Below are 10,430 nucleotides of genomic sequence, written 5' to 3' on the forward strand. Positions count from 1 at the left end.
GGATAAATTCATGTTATGTTTTTATATAATTGAGTCGTAGTATTTTCTCTATTTGTTCAACTATATTATTCTTGTGGTTGATTGAAGGGCCCTCAATTAGTTGTGCCTATTTAGTATGTATTACTCGGGAGAGAGTGCATATTTAGGTAGTTGTTGAACAACATCACTCCCGACGTATGTGAGGAATCAATAACCAAGGGTTTAGAGGTGGGATTAGGGAAAACGAAACCTTGGGTGCGATCTAAGTGAGCTGTAATTAAAGCCAGCTAGCGTAACTCGGGAGAGTATGTCTAGTAAATTGTCGTAATTACTCGAGAGAGAATTACAACACGCAGAGCGCTCATGATCGGTAGAGAATACTTAGGCGAAATTATAAAAGACATAGCGGGAAGGATTCCGAAAATTTTGGAAATATAACTCTAGACCTCCTTAATCTTTTCTCCAACTTGTAGTATCTTTAGTGTTAATTTATTATTTTAATTTGTTAGTTAATTAGTTAAACACAAGAATCTTAATATCTATAAGTTAGGAATTGTTCAAACTTGTCTTCCTGGTGATAGTGAACAGTTGTAGCTAAGCCTTAGTTCTCTGTGGGATTCGACTCCGGACTTGTAAATCGGATTATATTTGCAAAGACCGCTTAGTCCTTTTTATAAGGCATAGTTGGGCGTGGTCAGTAGTACTTTTTTATTTGGCGGCCTCGTGCTAAACAATTTAACTCATTTATATAAGGAAAAAGCTAAATATATCCCTCTACTTTGATATATTATTCATGTTTATCCTCCGTTATCCTATCGGGTCAAATCTACCCTCACTGTTAGCAATGTTTTCAAATTTACCCTTTAGTCTAACGGAAAGCCCCAAAATCCCAAATTCCTTCTATTTATTATAATTTTTTCTCACAAATTACTTATCCCTTACATGTGCTCTAACAGAGTAGAAAATATCCTCGACAAGTTGAATTCTTGTTCCACTTGATTATTTAGAGCATAAAGACTTTCCAAACTCACCACCTCCAGGCATGAGAACACTAGTAAATATTCCTTTGAAAGGATTTCTGAAGCTGGACATAAATTTAAACAAATTATTTAATGTAGGATTTCTCATACAATACTAAAAAAATTATATGTAACAAATTTCATGCAGAAGTGCTTGTGCAAGCAAAATTTCCATCAAATGACACGCCAAATCCAAATTCGAAAGGGAATGCATTTACATGGATACCTACGACCTTGTTATGCATGTAGTCCTTAAAAAATAGTAAATATTAGTAACAACTTCATAAGCAAATGCATTTTCGACCACCTGAAGAATCATATAAATCTCTTCCAAATTATCTACGATATTTCACTCATCATCATTCTATTGGAGACATACCCATAAACTGTGAATTCTGCCTTTTATTTATGGTTTGAGCATAACTAAAGACAAGGGAAATAATTATGCAGTAATTCCACACTCCCATTTTTATAATATGGACTTTTTTTCTTCTCTGGTGGATCACACGAAGGAGATGACTAATTTTGTGAGGAAGAATTGCAGTAAATAGAAGGGAATTGGGGCTTTCCGTTAGGTTAGAAGATAAATTTAAAAACTTTGCTAACGGTGAGGGTAGATTTGACCCAATAGTATTACGGAGGGTAAATATGAACAATATAGCAAAGTAGAGGGATATATTTGGCCCTTTTTCCTTTATCTAACGAAGTCAGCGCCCAGTTTACAACAAGTTGCTGAAAAAAATTAAAAATACGGCTATTTTATTGTCAAATTTTTTCATGATCTCTTTCAAATACAGTCAAATTTCTCTATAAGAACTAATATATATAATAATACTTTATTATAAAAATTAAGTTTTTGAATTAATTTTTATATTATATCTATCTCTATAACAACTTTTTAACTATAACAACATGTATCTTTATAAGAATGTATTTTTTGTAAAATTACCCCTATATAAATAGACTCTAAAACCACCAATAATAGGTCTAGAGATTTTGACCAAATATTTTAAAACTTTAATGGACCACTTATGACGAAAAATATAATGTTAGTATATACTTTTATAATTAAATTTTTTATTTCATTGAAAAATCTGCATACATTTTTTTATTCTACTGGACAAAAGTTCTCCATCCCTAACTTGTTTGGGATTGATGCATAATTGTTGCTAGACCAAAGCTTTCCATCTTGTGTAAAGTTTTAGATTCGAAGAATACGTACTAAAGTTTAATTAAGTTTCCATTGGATAATTTTTGTCTATACAATTAAATATTATTTAAACGTCAAATATTCGTCTAGGTGCATAACAACCAATCACTAAAAATACAAAAAAATATGAGAACAAATGTGCTATCCTTGTTATTATCTTTAAGTTCAGCAATTAGCTCTAGGTAAGTAATAAGACATTTTCAATAATTAAATTTATTCCTTTATATTTATTTTTTATGTCGATGGGTTAATACTTGCTGGTGGTGGACAAATTCTTTATCAACAGTCATGTGAGCGTAGAACATTTTTATTTTTATATTTATGAGCATTTTAACTAAGAATATATATTACGGTCTATGACTCTATACACTAGTTAATACTCCCTCCGTTTCATATTGTTTGAGGTAGTTTGACTCGGCACGGAGTTTAAGAAAAAAGAATAAGACTTTTAAAAGTTGTGGTCTTAAAAGTTTAAGGGGTAAAAAGTTTGTGGGGCCATGCCATTTGTGTGGCTATAAAAGCTTCTCATTAAGGGCAAAAAGGGTAAAATGAAGAGTTTAAAGTTGAATTATTTCCAAATTTAGAAATGTGTCATTTATTTTGGAACAGACTAAAAAGGAAAGTACCTCATTTAATATGAAACGGAGGGAGTATTGATTACTGTATCGAATAAGTCAAAACCGAATAGAGAAAACCCGAACCATACCGAATTTAATTAGGTACGATATTGATATAGCATTTTAGGAAATCGAATACCGAAAATGCCGAATCGAAATGTATAAATACTGTACCCTATCGACCGATGAACACCCCTACATGGAGCTTAACTTTTATATATCGTTAATTTAAATTTATTTTTGTAACAATAATAACATATGCGAGATTTTAGAGAATATAATCCATATAATATCCTAAATTTATTTAGTGAAGCGGATTCATGTGAACCCTCTTGATCTTATGTGGATCTGCCCCTTGTAATGCTATTTGTGCTACGACAAGGCACTTTGATTCACTATGTTAAATGATGAAAATCTGCTCTTATTTAAAACTTACGAGTTTGCGATTCTAGTCCTTTAAGTTACTAAATTTTAAATTGATAGTTTATTTCTTAGTCACTATTGCGTGCTATGCCGCGTTACTGCCAAAGTTAACGTGCAAGAGCGGACTTGTATTTTTTCCAGTTTGTGCTCTATAGTTGTCAATCAATCCAGCGGCTAACCTCACGATCAGCTCGAGTCAGTACCAAAATCTACACAGGAGTGCAGAGTTCAGTATCAGTATAACCGACCCCATGTACTGGTAAGTGTCGAGCCTAACCTCGGCGAAGTAGTGACGAGGCTATGACAAGACACCTATAGATAAACCTGTGCAATTTAACAGTATATGTACAAAGATAACGACAAGTAAAAGCTAGACAAGTAATATCGGGAGGGGGACTTGACGAAGGGATCACAAGATAAAGAATGACAACAGTAATAAGAGTTTGATCAACCAATATACCTTGAACAAATAAGAACAAGTAAACAGAGTAAAGGAAAATGTACGGCATGACCCATCATGCTTTTACTCTCAACCTCACCATATGAAGCAATAGAAACGACACGACATCACCCTTCGTGCATTAACTATCTCATAACATGGCACAACATCACTCTTCGTGCATTAACACTCACAATATGGCACGACATCACCCTTCGAGCATTATCACTCACAATATGACACGGCATCACCTTTCGTGCATTAACACTCATAATATGGCACGACATCACTCTTCGTGCGTTATCACTCACAATATGACACGGCATCACCTTTCGTGCATTAACACTCATAATATGGCACGACATCACTCTTCGTGCGTTATCACTCACAATATGACACAGCATTACCCTTCGTGCATTAGCCCTCTCCCTCACCATAAAGCAATGAACAATGACAATAGGGAGATAGAAATAACAAGAACAAGTCATACTTCAACATTGGGTTCCACAATACCAACCCCAACTTTGAATCAGTACTCAATTATTACCAAAGTCCGTAAACATGATAAGACGATCAACTTAATGATTAACTAGTCTAAGCATGAATAATATGATCAAGGAAAGAAACAATTACAAGAATAAGACCCACCAGCATGCTATAACCCGACAACAACGCATAGGTACTCGTCACCTCACCTATACATTGTTCCTAACATCTAAACATGTAACAAATAGACAAATAAGTCCTAATCCCTCAAGTCAATGTTAACCACGACACTTACCTCACTCCAACGGCCAAACTCAAAGCTCAACCACGACTTTTTCTTTCAAACAAGCCTCCGAACCAATAGAATCTAGCAAATTACCAACCAAACAATTCAAATTAAGCCTTAGGAACTACCCATGATTGCAAAGAACTCAATTTTGGTCATTAATAAACAAAAACACTTTTTTCTCTCTCTAGAATGAAATTCTCTCTCAGTGACAGCTGATATGACGAGGAAATCAAAGACTGGAGGAGGAAGGAAACAGAGTCAAGAGTGCATGCTACATATTTCCTCCATTCGAATTGGAGTTCCGAATTCGGCGGATGCATAGAAAACTCGAAACATCAATGTTTTACAAGGAATTATGCCTTTAGATCTGCATAAAAGTTCAACATATATTGCTACAAAGGAAACACCGGAGAAGGCACTAATAGGGGATGGTAAGGAACACAATTCGTTAGGAAAGCAATCATGGGCTGATATGGAGGAGAATGAGTTAGAATGTGGTGAAATTCTAGGGGTAGAACAATACCTAGAACCTAAAATGAAGTTACGGAGTCAAATTGTGACCAATAGCCCTGTTATGGAAGGTCTTGATTTGAAATCAGAGGAAACAAAGAAGCAAAATGTCAAAATTACGATGGAGGATATCAAGGATGAAGTGGAATATTGGAACAATGCTGTCATTTGCTATGTATTGGGGCCTAATCCCCCACCGGCAGTTATGAATGGATATTTTCACAGAATTTGGGGGAAAATAGGAATTGACAAAGTTGCGCAAGTCAACAGAGGTGTATTTCTGGTACGATTTACACAAACGGAAAGTAGGGTGAAGGTTGTAGAAGATGGAGTCCAGATGTTTGATAAAAAGCCAGTTATTGTAAAGCCTTGGTCTCCTGATATAGATACAAGGAAGGAAACTTTCAATAAAATGTCGATATGGATTAGACTACCAGGACTTGACATTAAGTACTGGGGTAAGAATGCACTTACAAAAATTGCAGGGCTAGTTGGTAATCCTTTGAAGGCTGATAGAGCTACAACATGGAAGGAGAGGATGACATTTGCTATGGTGTTTGTGGAGGTTGAACTAGACCAGCCTTACCCACAGAGTGTAATGTTTGAGAATGAAGTTGGCAAAATAATTGAACAAAGAGTGCACTATGAATGGAAACCTATACTATGTCAGGAATGTAACCATTATGGACATGAAAAGCAGGATTGCAGGAAATACATCCAGGCAGAAAAGCGGAAGGCAAACATAAAATGGGGAGGAGACAGACCAAAGTAAGGTAGCTAATTAGAATAAAGGGAAACTACAAGTTGTGGGACAGAATAATAAAGGGGGCAGGGAAAATGTTAATGCAGGACAACAGAGTTTGGCTCCTGGTGCATATGTACAGAAAGGGAATAGTGTGAAAATAAGCAGTCCACAAAGAGTCAAGGGTGGTCCTAGTTCTACACTAAATTTATTGAATTCATTTGGGGCATTGGGGGAGGCCAGTAACATGGTGATGATAGAGCAAGGGGAAATTACTACAAATCACAAGAAACAAAGTGATAAAGGTGACCCTAAACATGGGAAGGGTGGGGGACTCCCCCCAGCTAATGGATAGTATAGGGTTCTGGAACACCTGGGACTTAATAGGCTAACGAAACAGAGGGATGTGAATCTGTTTCTACATCAATGTAAGGTTAGTCTGTTTGGTCTCCTGGAAACTAAGATTAAGAGAAGTAATGCTCACAAAGCTTCTCTTAATCTATGTAGAGGTTGGTCACTTACAAATAACTTGGGAGCTCATCCCGGGGGTAGAATATGGGTGGTTTGGAAGCCAACAATCATGCAGGTTCAGATAGAGTATGTGTCTGCACAAATGATTCACTGTGCCGTACTTCACAGGGGGACTGGAATGAAATACAATGTTACGTTTGTATATGGATTCAATGATCCAGCTATCAAAAGACCATTGTGGCAGGAGGTGAGGAAAAAAATGGGTATGTAGCTGGACCTTGGGCAATTATGGGGGATTTTAACAGTGTCCTTCATAAAGAGGATAGAATTGGGAGACCTGTAACATTGTCTGAAATCAAAGATTTCAGAGAATGTGTTGCTGAATGTGGACTGCAGGAAATGAGATCCTCAGGGGAATATTTCACATGGAACAAAAACAAGAAAGGGAGGAAAGAGTGTATAGCAGAATAGATAAAGTGGTAGTGAACACAGAATGGATAACTGCACTACCAAGTTCAGAGATGCATTACATGAATGAGGAGCTATATGATCATTGCCTAGCCATAATAAACTGGGAAAATGGCAAATACAAAAGCAGAAGACTATTTAAATACAACAATATGTGGACAATGGCACCTGACTTCAAGGAAAAAGTAAAGAAGAGCTGGGACGAGGAGATAACTGGGGACAGGTTATTTCAAGTGGTAGGGAAAATGAACAGACTAAAGGCAGTATTACTTAAATTGAACAAGGAAAGATTCTCAGATGTTGAAAGGAAGGCTGATCAAGAAATGGAGGAATTGAAGCAATGCCAACTAGTGTTACAAGGAGACCCTAGAAACAAAGCTCTAATTGAGAAAGAAATAAAGCTAGCCAAGGAGTGCAGAATATGCGGAGAAGCAAGGAACCAGTTCTTAAAACAGAAAAGCAAAGTACAATGGTTAACTCAAGGTGATCAAAATACTCTTTCATAGTGCAATAAGGGAGAGAAGGAATCAAAAAAAGATATTTTCAGTTATTGATTCACAGGTGGAAACAAAAAAAGATTTAGAGGAAATAGCACAAGCTTTTATAGTGTAACGACCCGATCGGTCATTTTGAGCACTAGCGTGTCGTTCAACAGTTTGAGGCCATGAGCAGCTTCATTTCAGGTATTATGACTTGTACGCATGGTCGAAATTGAATTCCGGGAAGTTCGGAGTTGATTTGGAAAGAGAATTCTCATTTCTGAAGCTTTAATTTGAAAGAATCGACTAAGATTGGATTTTTGAGTAAACGACCTCAAAATTGAGAGTAGAAGGTTCTAGCAGAATCGTATGATGATTTTGGACTTGGGCGTATGTCTGGATCGGGTTTTGGAAGACCCGAGAACGTTTCGGCACCTAATGTGGAAGTTAGCATTTTGGAGGAATTTCATAAGTTTGGGTTGAAGTGCATTTCAGTGTTATCAATGTCCGTTTGGGATTCCGAGTCTAGGAATAGCTCCGTATGATAATTCTGCTGTCGGGAGCGCGATCGGAAGTGAATTCGGATGTCCGTGGGTCATTTCAGAGTCATTTGGCTAAAGGTAGAAATATGAAGGTTTCTGAGAAGTTTGACCGGGAGTGGACCTTTTGATATCGGGGTCAGATTCTGATTCCGGAAGTTGGAGTAGGTCCGTAAGGTCGAATATGACTTGTGTGAAAAATTTGAGGTCACTCGGAGGTGATTTGATAGGTTCCGGCATCGAATGTTAAAGTTTGAATTTCTCAAGTTCATCAAGTTTGATTTGGGGTGTGATTCGTAATTTTTGCGTTGTTTGATGCGATTTGAGGCCTCGAGCAAGTCCATAATGTGTTTTGGGACTGGTTGGTGTGATTGGACGGGGTCCCGGGGGCATCGGGTGTGTTTCGGGGTGGTTTCGGATCGAATTTGGATAAAAAGCTGATGATGATTGCTGGTATCTGGTTTCCTTCTTTGCGAACGTGAAGGGAGTCCCGCGTTCGGAAGAGGAAGGTGGGAGGCTTCTAGATTTGGCCTTCGCGAACGCGTAGTGGAGGTCACGAATGCGAAGGGGTGGGCTGAGTTGTCTACGCGAACACGAATGGGCGATCGCGAACGCGCTGAAGAAAAGAGGGGAGCTGGGCCTGAGGTCGTTGGCCTACGCGAACGCGAGGCCTGGTACACGAACGCGTAGGGTCTGAGAAGCTGACCTTCACGAATTCGAGCACCGCGCCGCGAACGCGATGAAGAAATTCGGGGCTGAAGCAGGTTGTGCTTCGCGAACGCGAGGTCATTTCCGCGTTCGCGAAGAAGGGCGGACCTGGGCAGGGCAGAATGTTTAAAACGGGGTTTGAGTTCATTTCACCCATTTTTCACTCAGCTTGGGGGATTTTTGGAGCTTTTGAAGAGGGGCTTCGTCATATACTATGAGGTAAGTGATTTCTTCTTGTTATGGGTTAAATACATGGTTTATACACGGATTTAAGCATGGAAATTAGTGGAAAACTTGGGGTTGAGGGGAAAACCTAGAAATTTGGTATTTTTGGATTTTGACCGCGAATTTGGGCATGAAATTAAGAGTAAATTATATATTTGAGTTCGTGAGGTTGTGGGTAAAGTTTATCTTCAAAAAATTTCGGAATCCGGGCACGTGGGCCCGAGGGCAATTTTGTCAACTTTCCGATCGGGGTTAGGAATTGCTATAAATTGGATTATAATGAGTAGTTGATCTCATATTAATGGGTTTACATAAATATTGGCTAGTGTTGGAGCATTTTGCATCGATTTGAGTCTTCGGAAGGGCGTGGATTGCCAGTTATGGAACTTCGGAGCGAGGTGAGTATCCTTTCTAAACTTGTAAGAGGGAATTGTCCCCATAGGTGATTTAATTGGTTATGTGCTCCTATTTGTGGGGGCTACGTACGTACGAGGTGACGAGAGTCCGTGCACAACTACTATTATGTTTATGTCCGGGTAGTCTAGGACCCAAAAGCATGCTATACTTGGAATAATTGTAATCTTATTGACCGTTTGACTTGCTTAGATCACACATCGAATGAGTAAATGAATTCCTAAATAGATTAAACTTCATTTTCTGGACTTGTAAATGAGAAGTTTTCACCTCCTTGAATAATCTCTTCCCTGACGAAGTCTTGATTGACTGTTAAAAACGTGTGCTTTTATGTGTACCTGCGTCGCATGTATGATTCGCGAGCAGGGTGATTGTTTATCTATATTTGACCGCGTCGCATGTATGATTCGCGAGCGGGGTAATAGATGCATCTATGGTTCGCTCCATTCGACCCTCTGGCAGTGCACAGTTTAAATATTATTGGATTGGGCTGTACGTCCTCGGCATGAATTGCGCATGCTTGTATTTCTTGCCTTGAACTTTATTGAAGTTGATATTGCTTCTTCCCGGCTTGAGAATATATGTATAATTGATGAAAAAGGAAATTGGAAATTTTTATAATAAAGAAGGAATTGTTTACTTGCTTCACTCTATTGAATTACATTCATGTTCATGTAAACCCTCGACTTGTTATATTACTGATGTATCATCATTGGACCACTAGTAAGTGTCGAAGTCAACCTCTCGTCTCTACTTCTTTGAGATTAGGCGGGATACTTACTGAGTACACGTTATTTTCGTACTCATACTACACTTGCTGTGCATTTTGTTGCACAAGTTCAGGTGTGGCTAGCGGCTTAGTGGCATAGCGGCTTGGTTGGTACGGAGACATAGGTGAGCTGCATTTATCGAGACGACCCGCAGCCCGCAGAGTCTCCTTCAGAGTATTGTGCTGTATTTTCATTTCTGTCCACCTTGTATTCCGGACAGTTACTGTATTTTATTTTATTCCCTAGTAACTGCTCATGCACTTGTGACACCGGGTTCTGGGATGATTATGGGGTATTTTGTATTGATCTCTTGACTTTCATATTTAATTTGAAAAGAGTATCTTTTACTAGTGAAATTGAAGGAAAATCAGAGTTTTCACAATTATTTAAATGAGAATTTAATTAAGTATTTTTGGTTGGCTTGCCTCACAACGGTGTCCGCCGCCATCACGACCCATAGTGGATTTTGGGTCGTGACAACATGGTATCAGAGCACTAGGTTCCCGTAGGTCTCATGAGTCATGAGCAAGTCTATTAGAGTCTCGCAGATCGGTACAGAGACGTCTGTACTTATCTTTGGGAGGCTACAGGGCTGTTAGGAGCACTTCCCTTCTTGATTTCCTCATCATGCGATTTGATTCC

Source organism: Nicotiana attenuata, chromosome 11 (genome assembly GCF_001879085.1).
Source record: "Nicotiana attenuata strain UT chromosome 11, NIATTr2, whole genome shotgun sequence".
NCBI classification, from domain to species: Eukaryota; Viridiplantae; Streptophyta; class Magnoliopsida; order Solanales; family Solanaceae; genus Nicotiana; species Nicotiana attenuata.